The sequence below is a fragment of the Ambystoma mexicanum genome, chromosome 4q (assembly GCF_040938575.1).
Source record: "Ambystoma mexicanum isolate Mex_15411 chromosome 4q, UKY_AmexF1_1, whole genome shotgun sequence".
Taxonomy (NCBI): Eukaryota; Metazoa; Chordata; class Amphibia; order Caudata; family Ambystomatidae; genus Ambystoma; species Ambystoma mexicanum.
Genome location: NC_090928.1, coordinates 528033995 through 528051494, shown reverse-complemented (window position 1 = coordinate 528051494; position 17500 = coordinate 528033995). Strand labels below are relative to the sequence as shown.

The following is a 17500-nucleotide window of genomic DNA, read 5'->3' as shown; positions in this document are numbered from 1 at the left end:
TCTTAGACTATTTCTGCCGCTGGCTGATGTGTATTTTCTTTCCAAACTCCACCAGAGCCTATGATTACACAGCATCCTATCTGTGGAAAGCGGCAGTGCAGGGATAGGGAAGTAAACTATAGGCATCCAAAGGAGCCCGGCTAGCTTAGTCGGTAGAGCATGAGACTCTTAATCTCAGGGTCGTGGGTTCGAGCCCCACGTTGGGCGAAAACAACTAAAATTTTAGTGCTTTTTGACCAAAAAAATAGAAATTGAAAGTCTCTTTGCAATATTTTCATTGTTAACATGCAATATATGAATGCATGTCTGGATGATGTGTAATGGGGCAATACCACACCTTAATGTATTCACTTTAAAAGAAAAAGTATGTATCATCTTACTATAAAATAAAGTGGAGAAAACACAAATAAGACTTTTTTCCACACAGGTTTAATCGGCTATTTCCTGATATTATTCAATGCGTTCTGATATTGACTGGTAATTGTGTTTGATACTTTCTTAGACTATTTCTGCCTCTGGCTGATGTGTATTTTCTTTCCAAACTCCACCAGAGCCTATGATTACACAGCATCCTATCTGTGGAAAACGGCAGTGCAGGGATAGGGAAGAAAACTATAAGCATTCAAAGGAGCCCGGCTAGCTCAGTCGGTAGAGCATGAGACTCTTAATCTCAGGGTCGTGGGTGCGAGCCCCACGTTGGGCGAAAACAACTAAAATTTTAATGCTTTTTGACCAAAAAAATAGAAATTGAAAGTCTCTTTACAATATTTGCAATATTTTGATTGTTAACATGCAATATATGAATGCATGTCTGGATGATGTGTAATGGGGCAATACCACACCTTAATGTATTCACTGTAAAAGAAAAAGTATGTATCATCTTACTATAAAATAAAGTGGAGAAAACACAAATAAGACTTTTTTCCACACAGGTTTAATCAGCTATTTCCTGATATTCTTCAATGCGTTCTGATATTGACTGGTAATTGTGTTTGATACTTTCTTAGACTATTTCTGCCTCTGGCTGATGTGTATTTTCTTTCCAAACTCCACCAGAGCCTATGATTAGACAGCATCCTATCTGTGGAATACGGCAGTGCAGGGATAGGGAAGAAAACTATAGGTATCCAAAGGAGCCCGGCTAGCTCAGTCGGTAGAGCATGAGAATCTTAATCTCAGGGTCGTGGGTGCGAGCCCCACGTTGGGCGAAAACAATTAAAATTTTAATGCTTTTTGACCAAAAAAATAGAAATTGAAATTCTCTTTACAATATTTGCAATATTTTGATTGTTAACATGCAATATATGAATGCATGTCTGGATGATGTGTAATGGGGCAATACCACACCTTAATGTATTCACTGTAAAAGAAAAAGTATGTATCATCTTACTATAAAATAAAGTGGAGAAAACACAAATAAGACTTTTTTCCACACAGGTTTAATCAGCTATTTCCTGATATTCCTCAATGCGTTCTGATATTGACTGGTAATTGTGTTTGATACTTTCTTAGACTATTTCTGCCTCTGGCTGATGTGTATTTTCTTTCCAAACTCCACCAGAGCCTATGATTACACAGCATCCTATCTGTGGAAAACGGCAGTGCAGGGATAGGGAAGAAAACTATAGGTATCCAAAGGAGCCCGGCTAGCTCAGTGGGTAGAGCATGAGACTCTTAATCTCAGGGTTGTGGGGTCGAGCCCCACGTTGGGCGAAAACAACTAAAATTGTAGGACTTTTTGACCAAAAAAATACATCCTATCTGTGGAAAACGGCAGTGCAGGGATAGGGAAGAAAACTATAGGCATCCAAAGGAGCCCGGCTAGCTCAGTCGGTAGAGCATGAGACTCTTAATCTCAGGGTCGTGGGTGCGAGCCCCACGTTGGGCGAAAACAACTAAAATTTTAGTTCTTTTTGACCAAAAAAATAGAAATTGAAAGTCTCTTTACAATATTTGCAATATTTTCATTGTTAACATACAATATATGAATGCATTTCTGGATGATGTGTAATGGGGCAATACCACACCTTAATGTATTCACTGTAAAAGAAAAAGTATGTATCATCTTACTATAAAATAAAGTGGAGAAAACACAAATAAGACTTTTTTCCACACATGTTTAATCGGCTATTTCCTGATATTCTTCAATGCGTTCTGATATTGACTGGTAATTGTGTTTGATACTTTCTTAGACTATTTCTGCCTCTGGCTGATGTGTATTTTCTTTCCAAACTCCACCAGAGCCTATGATTACACAGCATCCTATCTGTGGAAAGCGGCAGTGCAGGGATAGGGAAGAAAACTATAGGCATCCAAAGGAGCCCGGTTAGCTCAGTCGGTAGAGCATGAGACTCTTAATCTCAGGGTCGTGGGTTCGAGCCCCACGTTGGGCGAAAACAACTACAATTTTAGTGCTTTTTGACCAAAAAAATAGAAATTGAAAGTCTCTTTACAATATTTGCAATATTTTCATTGTTAACATGCAATATATGAATGCATGTCTGGATGATGTGTAATGGGGCAATACCACACCTTAATGTATTCACTGTAAAAGAAAAAGTATGTATCATCTTACTATAAAATAAAGTGGAGAAAACACAAATAAGACTTTTTTCCACACAGGTTTAATCAGCTATTTCCTGATATTCTTCAATGCGTTCTGATATTGACTGGTAATTGTGTTTGATACTTTCTTAGACTATTTCTGCCTCTGGCTGATGTGTATTTTCTTTCCAAACTCCACCAGAGCCTATGATTACACAGCATCCTATCTGTGGAAAACGGCAGTGCAGGGATAGGGAAGAAAACTATAGGTATCCAAAGGAGCCCGGCTTGAGCATGAGACTCTTAATCTCAGGGTTGTGGGTTCGAGCCCCACGTTGGGCGAAAACAACTAAAATTGTAGGACTTTTTGACCAAAAAAATACATCCTATCTGTGGAAAACGGCAGTGCAGGGATAGGGAAGAAAACTATAGACATCCAAAGGAGCCCGGCTAGCTCAGTCGGTAGAGCATGAGACTCTTAATCTCAGAGTCGTGGGTGCGAGCCCCACGTTGGGCGAAAACAACTAAAATTTTAGTGCTTTTTGACCAAAAAAATAGAAATTGAAAGTCTCTTTACAATATTTGCAATATTTTCATTGTTAACATACAATATATGAATGCATGTCTGGATGATGTGTAATGGGGCAATACCACACCTTAATGTATTCACTGTAAAAGAAAAAAGTATGTATCATCTTACTATAAAATAAAGTGGAGAAAACACAAATAAGACTTTTTTCCACACATGTTTAATCGGCTATTTCCTGATATTCTTCAATGCGTTCTGATATTGACTGGTAATTGTGTTTGATACTTTCTTAGACTATTTCTGCCTCTGGCTGATGTGTATTTTCTTTCCAAACTCCACCAGAGCCTATGATTACACAGCATCCTATCTGTGGAAAGCGGCAGTGCAGGGATAGGGAAGAAAACTATAGGCATCCAAAGGAGCCTGGCTAGCTCAGTCGGTAGAGCATGAGACTCTTAATCTCAGGGTCGTGGGTTCGAGCCCCACATTGGGCGAAAACAACTAAAATTGTAGTGCTTTTTGACCAAAAAAATACATCCTATCTGTGGAAAGCGGCAGTGCAGGAATAGGGAAGAAAACTATAGGCATCCAAAGGAGCCCGACCAGCTCAGTCGGTAGAGCAAGAGACTCTTAATCTCAGGGTCGTGGGTGCGAACCCCACGTTGGGCGAAAACAACTAAAATTTTAGTGCTTTTTGACCAAAAAAATAGAAATTGAAAGTCTCTTTACAATATTTGCAATATTTTGATTGTTAACATGCAATATATGAATGCATGTCTGGATGATGTGTAATGGGGCAATACCACACCTTAATGTATTCACTGTAAAAGAAAAAGTATGTATCATCTTACTATAAAATAAAGTGGAGAAAACACAAATAAGACTTTTTTCCACACAGGTTTAATCGGCTATTTCCTGATATTCTTCAATGCGTTCTGATATTGACTGGTAATTGTGTTTGATACTTTCTTAGACTATTTCTGCCTCTGGCTGATGTGTATTTTCTTTCCAAACTCCACCAGAGCCTATGATTACACAGCATCCTATCTGTGGAAAACGGCAGTGCAGGGATAGGGAAGAAAACTATAGGTATCCAAAGGAGCCCGGCTAGCTCAGTCGGTAGAGCATGAGACTCTTAATCTCAGGGTTGTGGGTTCGAGCCCCACTTTGGGCGAAAACAACTAAAATTGTAGGACTTTTTGACCAAAAAAATACATCCTATCTGTGGAAAACGGCAGTGCAGGGATAGGGAAGAAAACTATAGGCATCCAAAAGAGCCCGGCTAGCTCAGTCGGTAGAGCATGAGACTCTTAATGTCAGGGTCGTGGGTGTGAGCCCCACGTTGGGCAAAAACAACTAAAATTTTAGTGCTTTTTGACCAAAAAATAGAAATTGAAAGTCTCTTTACAATATTTGCAATATTTTCATTGTTAACATGCAATATATGAATGCATGTCTGGATGATGTGTAATGGGGCAATACCACACCTTAATGTATTCACTGTAAAAGAAAAAGTATGTATCATCTTACTATAAAATAAAGTGGAGAAAACACAAATAAGACTTTTTTCCACACATGTTTAATCGGCTATTTCCTGATATTCTTCAATGCGTTCTGATATTGACTGGTAATTGTGTTTGATACTTTCTTAGACTATTTCTGCCTCTGGCTGATGTGTATTTTCTTTCCAAACTCCACCAGAGCCTATGATTACACAGCATCCTATCTGTGGAAAACGGCAGTGCAGGGATAGGGAAGAAAACTATAGGCATCCAAAGGAGCCCGGCTAGCTCAGTCGGTAGAGCATGAGACTCTTAATCTCAGGGTCGTGGGTTCGAGCCCCACGTTGGGCGAAAACAACTAAAATTTTAGTGCTTTTTGACCAAAAAAATAGAAATTGAAAGTCTCTTTACAATATTTGCAATATTTTCATTGTTAACATGCAATATATGAATGCATGTCTGGATGATGTGTAATGGGGCAATACCACACCTTAATGTATTCACTGTAAAAGAAAAAGTATGTATCATCTTACTATAAAATAAAGTGGAGAAAACACAAATAAGACTTTTTTCCACACAGGTTTAATCGGCTATTTCCTGATATTCTTCAATGCGTTCTGATATTGACTGGTAATTGTGTTTGATACTTTCTTAGACTATTTCTGCCTCTGGCTGATGTGTATTTTCTTTCCAAACTCCACCAGAGCCTATGATTACACAGCATCCTATCTGTGGAAAGCGGCAGTGCAGGGATAGGGAAGAAAACTATAGGCATCCAAAGGAGCCCGGCTAGCTCAGTCGGTAGAGCATGAGACTCTTAATCTCAGGTTCGTGGGTTCGAGCCCCACGTTGGGCGAAAACAACTAAAATTTTAGTGCTTTTTGACCAAAAAAATAGAAATTGAAAGTCTCTTTGCAATATTTTCATTGTTAACATGCAATATATGAATGCATGTCTGGATGATGTGTAATGGGGCAATACCACACCTTAATGTATTCACTGTAAAAGAAAAAGTATGTATCATCTTACTATAAAATAAAGTGGAGAAAACACAAATAAGACTTTTTTCCACACAGGTTTAATCGGCTATTTCCTGATATTCTTCAATGCGTTCTGATATTGACTGGTAATTGTGTTTGATACTTTCTTAGACTATTTCTGCCTCTGGCTGATGTGTATTTTCTTTCCAAACTCCACCAGAGCCTATGATTACACAGCATCCTATCTGTGGAAAGCGGCAGTGCAGGGATAGGGAAGAAAACTATAGGCATCCATAGGAGCCCGGCTAGCTCAGTCGGTAGAGCATGAGACTCTTAATCTCAGGGTCGTGGGTTCGAGCCCCACGTTGGGCGAAAACAACTAAAATTTTAGTGCTTTTTGACCAAAAAAATAGAAATTGAAAGTCTCTTTGCAATATTTTCATTGTTAACATGCAATATATGAATGCATGTCTGGATGATGTGTAATGGGGCAATACCATACCTTAATGTATTCACTGTAAAAGAAAAAGTATGCATCATCTTACTATAAAATAAAGTGGAGAAAACACAAATAAGACTTTTTTCCACACAGGTTTAATCGGCTATTTCCTGATATTCTTCAATGCGTTCTGATATTGACTGGTAATTGTGTTTGATACTTTCTTAGACTATTTCTGCCTCTGGCTGATGTGTATTTTCTTTCCAAACTCCACCAGAGCCTATGATTACACAGCATCCTATCTGTGGAAAGCGGCAGTGCAAGGATAGGGAAGAAAACTATAGGCATCCAAAGTAGCCCGGCTAGCTCAGTCGGTAGAGCATGAGACTCTTATTCTCAGCGTCGTGGGTGCGAACCCCACGTTGGGCGAAAACAACTAAAATTTTAGTGCTTTTTGACCAAAAAAATAGAAATTGAAAGTCTCTTTGCAATATTTTCATTGTTAACATGCAATATATGAATGCATGTCTGGATGATGTGTAATGGGGCAATACCATACCTTAATGTATTCACTGTAAAAGAAAAAGTATGCATCATCTTACTATAAAATAAAGTGGAGAAAACACAAATAAGACTTTTTTCCACACAGGTTTAATCGGCTATTTCCTGATATTCTTCAATGCGTTCTGATATTGACTGGTAATTGTGTTTGATACTTTCTTAGACTATTTCTGCCTCTGGCTGATGTGTATTTTCTTTCCAAACTCCACCAGAGCCTATGATTACACAGCATCCTATCTGTGGAAAGCGGCAGTGCAAGGATAGGGAAGAAAACTATAGGCATCCAAAGTAGCCCGGCTAGCTCAGTCGGTAGAGCATGAGACTCTTATTCTCAGCGTCGTGGGTGCGAACCCCACGTTGGGCGAAAACAACTAAAATTTTAGTGCTTTTTGACCAAAAAAATATAAATTGAAAGTCTCTTTACAATATTTGCAATATTTTGATTGTTAACATGCAATATATGAATGCATGTCTGGATGATGTGTAATGGGGCAATACCATACCTTAATGTATTCACTGTAAAAGAAAAAGTATGCATCATCTTACTATAAAATAAAGTGGAGAAAACACAAATAAGACTTTTTTCCACACAGGTTTAATCGGCTATTTCCTGATATTCTTCAATGCGTTCTGATATTGACTGGTAATTGTGTTTGATACTTTCTTAGACTATTTCTGCCTCTGGCTGATGTGTATTTTCTTTCCAAACTCCACCAGAGCCTATGATTACACAGCATCCTATCTGTGGAAAGCGGCAGTGCAGGGATAGGGAAGAAAACTATAGGCATCCAAAGGAGCCCGGCTAGCTCAGTCGGTAGAGCATGAGACTCTTAATTTCAGGGTCGTGGGTGCGAACCCCACGTTGGGCGAAAACAACTAAAATTTTAGTGCTTTTTGACCAAAAAAATATAAATTGAAAGTCTCTTTACAATATTTGCAATATTTTGATTGTTAACATGCAATATATGAATGCATGTCTGGATGATGTGTAATGGGGCAATACCACACCTTAATGTATTCACTGTAAAAGAAAACGTATGTATCATCTTACTATAAAATAAAGTGGAGAAAACACAAATAAGACTTTTTTCCACACAGGTTTAATCGGCTATTTCCTGATATTCTTCAATGCGTTCTGATATTGACTGGTAATTGTTTTTGATACTTTCTTAGACTATTTCTGCCTCTGGCTGATGTGTATTTTCTTTCCAAACTCCACCAGAGCCTATGATTACACAGCATCCTATCTGTGGAAAACGGCAGTGCAGGGATAGGGAAGAAAACTATAGGCATCCAAAGGAGCCCGGCTAGCTCAGTCGGTAGAGCATGAGACTCTTAATCTCAGGGTCATGGGTGCGAGCCCCACGTTGGGCGAAAACAACTAAAATTTTAATGCTTTATGACCAAAAAAATAGAAATTGAAAGTCTCTTTACAATATTTGCAATATTTTGATTGTTAACATGCAATATATGAATGCATGTCTGGATGATGTGTAATGGGGCAATACCACACCTTAATGTATTCACTGTAAAAGAAAAAGTATGTATCATCTTACTATAAAATAAAGTGGAGAAAACACAAATAAGACTTTTTTCCACACAGGTTTAATCGGCTATTTCCTGATATTCTTCAATGCGTTCTGATATTGACTGGTAATTGTGTTTGATACTTTCTTAGACTATTTCTGCCTCTGGCTGATGTGTATTTTCTTTCCAAACTCCACCAGAGCCTATGATTACACAGCATCCTATCTGTGGAAAACGGCAGTTCAGGGATTGGGAAGAAAACTATAGGCATCCAAAGGAGCCCGGCTAGCTCAGTCGGTAGAGCATGAGACTCTTAATCTCAGGGTCGTGGGTTCGAGCCCCATGTTGGGCAAAAACAACTAAAATTGTAGTGCTTTTTGACCAAAAAAATACATCCTATCTGTGGAAAACGGCAGTGCAGGGATAGGGAAGGAAACTATAGGCATCCAAAGGAGCCCGGCTAGCTCAGTCGGTAGAGCATGAGACTCTTAATCTCAGGGTCGTGGGTTCGAGCCCCACGTTGGGCGAAAAAAACTAAAATTTTAGTGCTTTTTGACCAACAAAATAGAAATTGAAAGTCTCTTTACAATATTTGCAGTATTTTGATTGTTAACATGCAATATATGAATGCATGTCTGGATGATGTGTAATGGGGCAATACCACACCTTAATGTATTCACTGTAAAAGAAAAAGTATGTATCATCTTACTATAAAATAAAGTGGAGAAAACACAAATAAGACTTTTTTCCACACAGGTTTAATCGGCTATTTCCTGATATTCTTCAATGCGTTCTGATATTGACTGGTAATTGTGTTTGATACTTTCTTAGACTATTTCTGCCTCTGGCTGATGTGTATTTTCTTTCCAAACTCCACCAGAGCCTATGATTACACAGCATCCTATCTGTGGAAAGCGGCAGTGCAGGGATAGGGAAGAAAACTATAGGCATCCAAAGGTGCCCGGCTAGCTCAGTCGGTAGAGCATGAGACTCTTAATCTCAGGGTCGTGGGTTCGAGCCCCACGTTGGGTGAAAACAACTAAAATTGTAGTGCTTTTTGACCAAAAAAATAGAAATTGAAAGTCTCTTTGCAATATTTTCATTGTTAACATGCAATATATGAATGCATGTCTGGATGATGTGTAATGGGGCAATACCACACCTTAATGTATTCACTGTAAAAGAAAAAGTATGTATCATCTTACTATAAAATAAAGTGGAGAAAACACAAATAAGACTTTTTTCCACACAGGTTTAATCGGCTATTTCCTGATATTCTTCGATGCGTTCTGATATTGACTGGTAATTGTGTTTGATACTTTCTTAGACTATTTCTGCCTCTGGCTGATGTGTATTTTCTTTCCAAACTCCACCAGAGCCTATGATTACACAGCATCCTATCTGTGGAAAACGGCAGTGCAGGGATAGGGAAGAAAACTATAAGCATCCAAAGGAGCCCGGCTAGCTCAGTCGGTAGAGCATGAGACTCTTAATCTCAGGGTCGTGGGTTCGAGCCCCACGTTGGGCGAAAACAATAAAATTGTAGTGCTTTTTGACCAAAAAAATACATCCTATCTGTGGAAAACGGCAGTGCAGGGATAGGGAAGAAAACTATAGACATCCAAAAGAGCCCGGCTAGCTCAGTCGGTAGAGCATGAGACTCTTAATCTCAGCGTCGTGGGTGCGAACCCCACGTTGGGCAAAAACAACTAAAATTTTAGTGCTTTTTGACCAAAAAAATATAAATTGAAAGTCTCTTTACAATATTTGCAATATTTTGATTGTTAACATGCAATATATGAATGCATGTCTGGATGATGTGTAATGGGGCAATACCATACCTTAATGTATTCACTGTAAAAGAAAAAGTATGCATCATCTTACTATAAAATAAAGTGGAGAAAACACAAATAAGACTTTTTTCCACACAGGTTTAATCGGCTATTTCCTGATATTCTTCAATGCGTTCTGATATTGAATGGTAATTGTGTTTGATACTTTCTTAGACTATTTCTGCCTCTGGCTGATGTGTATTTTCTTTCCAAACTCCACCAGAGCCTATGATTACACAGCATCCTATCTGTGGAAAGCGGCAGTGCAGGGATAGGGAAGAAAACTATAGGCATCCAAAGGAGCCCGGCTAGCTCAGTCGGTAGAGCATGAGACTCTTAATTTCAGGGTCGTGGGTGCGAACCCCACGTTGGGCGAAAACAACTAAAATTTTAGTGCTTTTTGACCAAAAAAATATAAATTGAAAGTCTCTTTACAATATTTGGAATATTTTGATTGTTAACATGCAATATATGAATGCATGTCTGGATGATGTGTAATGGGGCAATGCCACACCTTAATGTATTCACTGTAAAAGAAAACGTACGTATCATCTTACTATAAAATAAAGTGGAGAAAACACAAATAAGACTTTTTTCCACACAGGTTTAATCGGCTATTTCCTGATATTCTTCAATGCGTTCTGATATTGACTGGTAATTGTGTTTGATACTTTCTTAGACTATTTCTGCCTCTGGCTGATGTGTATTTTCTTTCCAAACTCCACCAGAGCCTATGATTACACAGCATCCTATCTGTGGAAAGCGGCAGTGCAGGGATAGGGAAGAAAACTATAGGCATCCAAAGGTGCCCGGCTAGCTCAGTCGGTAGAGCATGAGACTCTTAATCTCAGGGTCGTGGGTTCGAGCCCCACGTTGGGTGAAAACAACTAAAATTGTAGTGCTTTTTGACCAAAAAAATAGAAATTGAAAGTCTCTTTGCAATATTTTCATTGTTAACATGCAATATATGAATGCATGTCTGGATGATGTGTAATGGGGCAATACCACACCTTAATGTATTCACTGTAAAAGAAAAAGTATGTATCATCTTACTATAAAATAAAGTGGAGAAAACACAAATAAGACTTTTTTCCACACAGGTTTAATCGGCTATTTCCTGATATTCTTCGATGCGTTCTGATATTGACTGGTAATTGTGTTTGATACTTTCTTAGACTATTTCTGCCTCTGGCTGATGTGTATTTTCTTTCCAAACTCCACCAGAGCCTATGATTACACAGCATCCTATCTGTGGAAAACGGCAGTGCAGGGATAGGGAAGAAAACTATAAGCATCCAAAGGAGCCCGGCTAGCTCAGTCGGTAGAGCATGAGACTCTTAATCTCAGGGTCGTGGGTTCGAGCCCCACGTTGGGCGAAAACAATAAAATTGTAGTGCTTTTTGACCAAAAAAATACATCCTATCTGTGGAAAACGGCAGTGCAGGGATAGGGAAGAAAACTATAGACATCCAAAAGAGCCCGGCTAGCTCAGTCGGTAGAGCATGAGACTCTTAATCTCAGCGTCGTGGGTGCGAACCCCACGTTGGGCAAAAACAACTAAAATTTTAGTGCTTTTTGACCAAAAAAATATAAATTGAAAGTCTCTTTACAATATTTGCAATATTTTGATTGTTAACATGCAATATATGAATGCATGTCTGGATGATGTGTAATGGGGCAATACCATACCTTAATGTATTCACTGTAAAAGAAAAAGTATGCATCATCTTACTATAAAATAAAGTGGAGAAAACACAAATAAGACTTTTTTCCACACAGGTTTAATCGGCTATTTCCTGATATTCTTCAATGCGTTCTGATATTGAATGGTAATTGTGTTTGATACTTTCTTAGACTATTTCTGCCTCTGGCTGATGTGTATTTTCTTTCCAAACTCCACCAGAGCCTATGATTACACAGCATCCTATCTGTGGAAAGCGGCAGTGCAGGGATAGGGAAGAAAACTATAGGCATCCAAAGGAGCCCGGCTAGCTCAGTCGGTAGAGCATGAGACTCTTAATTTCAGGGTCGTGGGTGCGAACCCCACGTTGGGCGAAAACAACTAAAATTTTAGTGCTTTTTGACCAAAAAAATATAAATTGAAAGTCTCTTTACAATATTTGGAATATTTTGATTGTTAACATGCAATATATGAATGCATGTCTGGATGATGTGTAATGGGGCAATGCCACACCTTAATGTATTCACTGTAAAAGAAAACGTACGTATCATCTTACTATAAAATAAAGTGGAGAAAACACAAATAAGACTTTTTTCCACACAGGTTTAATCGGCTATTTCCTGATATTCTTCAATGCGTTCTGATATTGACTGGTAATTGTGTTTGATACTTTCTTAGACTATTTCTGCCTCTGGCTGATGTGTATTTTCTTTCCAAACTCCACCAGAGCCTATGATTACACAGCATCCTATCTGTGGAAAACGGCAGTGCAGGGATAGGGAAGAAAACTATAGGCATCCAAAGGAGCCCGGCTAGCTCAGTCGGTAGAGCATGAGACTCTTAATCTCAGGGTCATGGGTGCGAGCCTCACGTTGGGCGAAAACAACTAAAATTTTAATGCTTTTTGACCAAAAAAATAGAAATTGAAAGTCTCTTTACAATATTTGCAATATTTTGATTGTTAACATGCAATATATGAATGCATGTCTGGATGATGTGTAATGGGGCAATACCACACCTTAATGTATTCACTGTAAAAGAAAAAGTATGTATCATCTTACTATAAAATAAAGTGGAGAAAACACAAATAAGACTTTTTTCCACACAGGTTTAATCGGCTATTTCCTGATATTCTTCAATGCGTTCTGATATTGACTGGTAATTGTGTTTGATACTTTCTTAGACTATTTCTGCCTCTGGCTGATGTGTATTTTCTTTCCAAACTCCACCAGAGCCTATGATTACACAGCATCCTATCTGTGGAAAACGGCAGTGCAGGGATAGGGAGGAAAACTATAGGCATCCAAAGGAGCCCGGCTAGCTCAGTCGGTAGAGCATGAGACTCTTAATCTCAGGGTCGTGGGTTCGAGCCCCACGTTGGGCAAAAACAACTAAAATTGTAGTGCTTTTTGACCAAAAAAATACATCCTATCTGTGGAAAACGGTAGTGCAGGGATAGGGAAGAAAACTATAGGCATCCAAAGGAGCCCGGCTAGCTCAGTCGGTAGAGCATGAGACTCTTAATCTCAGGGTCGTGGGTTCGAGCCCCACGTTGGGCGAAAACAACTAAAATGTTAGTGCTTTTTGACCAAAAAAATAGAAATTGAAAGTCTCTTTACAATATTTGCAATATTTTCATTGTTAACATGCAATATATGAATGCATGTCTGGATGATGTGTAATGGGGCAATACCACACCTTAATGTATTCACTGTAAAAGAAAAAGTATGTATCATCTTACTATAAAATAAAGTGGAGAAAACACAAATAAGACTTTTTTCCACACAGGTTTAATCGGCTATTTCCTGATATTCTTCAATGCGTTCTGATATTGAATGGTAATTGCGTTTGATACTTTCTTAGACTATTTCTGCCACTGGCTGATGTGTATTTTCTTTCCAAACTCCACCAGAGCCTATGATTACACAGCATCCTATCTGTGGAAAGCGGCAGTGCAGGGATAGGGAAGAAAACTATAGGCATCCAAAGGTGCCTGGCTAGCTCAGTCGGTAGAGCATGAGACTCTTAATCTCAGGGTCGTGGGTACGATCCCCACGTTGGGGGAAAACAACTTAAATTGTAGTGCTTTTTGACCAAAAAAATAGAAATTGAAAGTCTCTTTGCAATATTTTCATTGTTAACATGCAATATATGAATGCATGTCTGGATGATGTGTAATGGGGCAATACCACACCTTAATGTATTCACTGTAAAAGAAAAAGTATGTATCATCTTACTATAAAATAAAGTGGAGAAAACACAAATAAGACTTTTTTCCACACAGGTTTAATCGGCTATTTCCTGATATTCTTTAATGCGTTCTGATATTGACTGGTAATTGTGTTTGATTCTTTCTTAGACTATTTCTGCCTCTGGCTGATGTGTATTTTCTTTCCAAACTCCACCAGAGCCTATGATTACACAGCATCCTATCTGTGGAAAGCGGCAGTGCAGGGATAGGGAAGAAAACTATAGGCATCCAAAGGAGCCCGGCTAGCTCATTCGGTAGAGCATGAGACTCTTAATCTCAGGGTCGTGGGTTCGAGCCCCACGTTGGGCGAAAACAACTAAAATTTTAGTGCTTTTTGACCAAAAAAATAGAAATTGAAAGTCTCTTTACAATATTTGCAATATTTTGATTGTTAACATGCAATATATGAATGCATGTCTGGATGATGTGTAATGGGGCAATACCACACCTTAATGTATTCACTGTAAAAGAAAAAGTATGTATCATCTTACTATAAAATAAAGTGGAGAAATCACAAATAAGACTTTTTTCCACACAGGTTTAATCGGCTATTTCCTGATATTCTTCAATGCGTTCTGATATTGACTGGTAATTGTGTTTGATACTTTCTTAGACTATTTCTGCCTCTGGCTGATGTGTATTTTCTTTCCAAACTCCACCAGAGCCTATGATTACACAGCATCCTATCTGTGGAAAACGGCAGTGCAGGGATAGGGAAGAAAACTATAGGCATCCAAAGGAGCCCGGCTAGCTCAGTCGGTAGAGCATGAGACTCTTAATCTCAGGGTCGTGGGTTCGAGCCCCACGTTGGGCGAAAACAACTAAAATTGTAGTGCTTTTTGACCAAAAAAATACATCCTATCTGTGGAAAGCGGCAGTGCAGGGATAGGGAACAAAACGTTGGGCGAAAACAACTAAAATTTTAGTGCTTTTTGACCAACAAAATAGAAATTGAAAGTCTCTTTACAATATTTGCAATATTTTGAATGTTAACATGCAATATATGAATGCATGTCTGGATGATGTGTAATGGGGCAATACCACACCTTAATGTATTCACTGTAAAAGAAAAAGTATGTATCATCTTACTATAAAATAAAGTGGAGAAAACACAAATAAGACTTTTTTCCACACAGGTTTAATCGGCTGTTTCCTGATATTCTTCAATGCGTTCTGATATTGACTGGTAATTGTGTTTGATACTTTCTTAGACTATTTCTGCCTCTGGCTGATGTGTATTTTCTTTCCAAACTCCACCAGAGCCTATGATTACACAGCATCCTATCTGTGGAAAGCGGCAGTGCAGGGATAGGGAAGAAAACTATAGGCATCCAAAGGTGCCCGGCTAGCTCAGTCGGTAGAGCATGAGACTCTTAATCTCAGAGTCATGGGTTCGAGCCCCACGTTGGGCGAAAACAACTAAAATTGTAGTGCTTTTTGACCAAAAAAATAGAAATTGAAAGTCTCTTTGCAATATTTTGATTGTTAACATGCAATATATGAATGCATGTCTGGATGATGTGTAATGGGGCAATACCACACCTTAATGTATTCACTGTAAAAGAAAAAGTATGTATCATCTTACTATAAAATAAAGTGGAGAAATCACAAATAAGACTTTTTTCCACACAGGTTTAATCGGCTATTTCCTGATATTCTTCAATGCGTTCTGATATTGACTGGTAATTGTGTTTGATACTTTCTTAGACTATTTCTGCCTCTGGCTGATGTGTATTTTCTTTCCAAACTCCACCAGAGCCTATGATTACACAGCATCCTATCTGTGGAAAACGGCAGTGCAGGGATAGGGAAGAAAACTATAGGCATCCAAAGGAGCCCGGCTAGCTCAGTCGGTAGAGCATGAGACTCTTAATCTCAGGGTCGTGGGTTCGAGCCCCACGTTGGGCGAAAACAACTAAAATTGTAGTGCTTTTTGACCAAAAAAATACATCCTATCTGTGGAAAGCGGCAGTGCAGGGATAGGGAACAAAACGTTGGGCGAAAACAACTAAAATTTTAGTGCTTTTTGACCAACAAAATAGAAATTGAAAGTCTCTTTACAATATTTGCAATATTTTGAATGTTAACATGCAATATATGAATGCATGTCTGGATGATGTGTAATGGGGCAATACCACACCTTAATGTATTCACTGTAAAAGAAAAAGTATGTATCATCTTACTATAAAATAAAGTGGAGAAAACACAAATAAGACTTTTTTCCACACAGGTTTAATCGGCTGTTTCCTGATATTCTTCAATGCGTTCTGATATTGACTGGTAATTGTGTTTGATACTTTCTTAGACTATTTCTGCCTCTGGCTGATGTGTATTTTCTTTCCAAACTCCACCAGAGCCTATGATTACACAGCATCCTATCTGTGGAAAGCGGCAGTGCAGGGATAGGGAAGAAAACTATAGGCATCCAAAGGTGCCCGGCTAGCTCAGTCGGTAGAGCATGAGACTCTTAATCTCAGAGTCATGGGTTCGAGCCCCACGTTGGGCGAAAACAACTAAAATTGTAGTGCTTTTTGACCAAAAAAATAGAAATTGAAAGTCTCTTTGCAATATTTTGATTGTTAACATGCAATATATGAATGCATGTCTGGATGATGTGTAATGGGGCAATACCACACCTTAATGTATTCACTGTAAAAGAAAAAGTATATATCATCTTACTATAAAATAAAGTGGAGAAAACACAAATAAGACTTTTTTCCACACAGGTTTAATCGGCTATTTCCTGATATTCTTCAATGCGTTCTGATATTGACTGGTAATTGTGTTTGATACTTTCTTAGACTATTTCTGCCTCTGGCTGATGTGTATTTTCTTTCCAAACTCCACCAGAGCCTATGATTACACAGCATCCTATCTGTGGAAAACGGCAGTGCAGGGATAGGGAAGAAAACTATAAGCATCCAAAGGAGCCCGGCTAGCTCAGTAGGTAGAGCATGAGACTCTTAATCTCAGGGTCGTGGGTTCGAGCCCCACGTTGGGCGAAAACAATAAAATTGTAGTGCTTTTTGACCAAAAAAATACATCCTATCTGTGGAAAACGGCAGTGCAGGGATAGGGAAGAAAACTATAGACATCCAAAAGAGCCCGGCTAGCTCAGTCGGTAGAGCATGAGACTCTTAATCACAGGGTCATGGGTTCGAGCCCCACGTTGGGCGAAAACAACTAAAATTGTAGTGCTTTTTGACCAAAAAAATAGAAATTGAAAGTCTCTTTACAATATTTGCAATATTTTCATTGTTAACATGCAATATATGAATGCATGTCTGGATGATGTGTAATGGGGCAATACCACACCTTAATGTATTCACTGTAAAAGAAAAAGTATGTATCATCTTACTATAAAATAAAGTGGAGAAAACACAAATAAGACTTTTTTCCACACAGGTTTAATCGGCTATTTCCTGATATTCTTCAATGCGTTCTGATATTGACTGGTAATTGTGTTTGATACTTTCTTAGACTATTTCTGCCTCTGGCTGATGTGTATTTTCTTTCCAAACTCCACCAGAGCCTATGATTACACAGCATCCTATCTGTGGAAAGCGGCAGTGCAGGGATAGGGAAGAAAACTACAGGCATCCAAAGGAGCCCGGCTAGCTCAGTCGGTAGAGCATGAGACTCTTAATCTCAGGG

General features: G+C 38.7%; 10 non-coding genes across 10 annotated transcripts in view; all 10 read left to right on the top strand.

Annotated features, from left to right (window-relative positions):
- Nucleotides 1-4853: 4853 nt before the first annotated feature.
- Nucleotides 4854-4926, top strand: TRNAK-CUU (transfer RNA lysine (anticodon CUU)). The gene has a single exon. It is a non-coding gene; the product is annotated as a tRNA-Lys (tRNA).
- A 928-nt stretch (nt 4927-5854) lies between these two features.
- Nucleotides 5855-5927, top strand: TRNAK-CUU (transfer RNA lysine (anticodon CUU)). The gene has a single exon. It is a non-coding gene; the product is annotated as a tRNA-Lys (tRNA).
- Nucleotides 5928-8536: 2609 nt separating this feature from the next.
- Nucleotides 8537-8609, top strand: TRNAK-CUU (transfer RNA lysine (anticodon CUU)). Its single transcript has one exon. It is a non-coding gene; the product is annotated as a tRNA-Lys (tRNA).
- Nucleotides 8610-9537: 928 nt separating this feature from the next.
- TRNAK-CUU (transfer RNA lysine (anticodon CUU)) lies at nt 9538-9610 on the top strand. Its single transcript has one exon. It is a non-coding gene; the product is annotated as a tRNA-Lys (tRNA).
- Nucleotides 9611-11217: 1607 nt separating this feature from the next.
- TRNAK-CUU (transfer RNA lysine (anticodon CUU)) lies at nt 11218-11290 on the top strand. Its single transcript has one exon. It is a non-coding gene; the product is annotated as a tRNA-Lys (tRNA).
- A 1616-nt stretch (nt 11291-12906) lies between these two features.
- TRNAK-CUU (transfer RNA lysine (anticodon CUU)) lies at nt 12907-12979 on the top strand. Its single transcript has one exon. It is a non-coding gene; the product is annotated as a tRNA-Lys (tRNA).
- Nucleotides 12980-13081: 102 nt separating this feature from the next.
- TRNAK-CUU (transfer RNA lysine (anticodon CUU)) lies at nt 13082-13154 on the top strand. Its single transcript has one exon. It is a non-coding gene; the product is annotated as a tRNA-Lys (tRNA).
- A 1433-nt stretch (nt 13155-14587) lies between these two features.
- TRNAK-CUU (transfer RNA lysine (anticodon CUU)) lies at nt 14588-14660 on the top strand. Its single transcript has one exon. It is a non-coding gene; the product is annotated as a tRNA-Lys (tRNA).
- Nucleotides 14661-15681: 1021 nt separating this feature from the next.
- On the top strand, nt 15682-15754 carry TRNAK-CUU (transfer RNA lysine (anticodon CUU)). Its single transcript has one exon. It is a non-coding gene; the product is annotated as a tRNA-Lys (tRNA).
- A 1700-nt stretch (nt 15755-17454) lies between these two features.
- The window catches only part of TRNAK-CUU (transfer RNA lysine (anticodon CUU)), a 73-nt gene continuing 27 nt past the window's right edge, over nt 17455-17500 (top strand). The window contains exon 1 of the tRNA in view: nt 17455-17500. This exon is cut by the window's right edge and continues 27 nt beyond it. This is a non-coding gene — a tRNA (tRNA-Lys).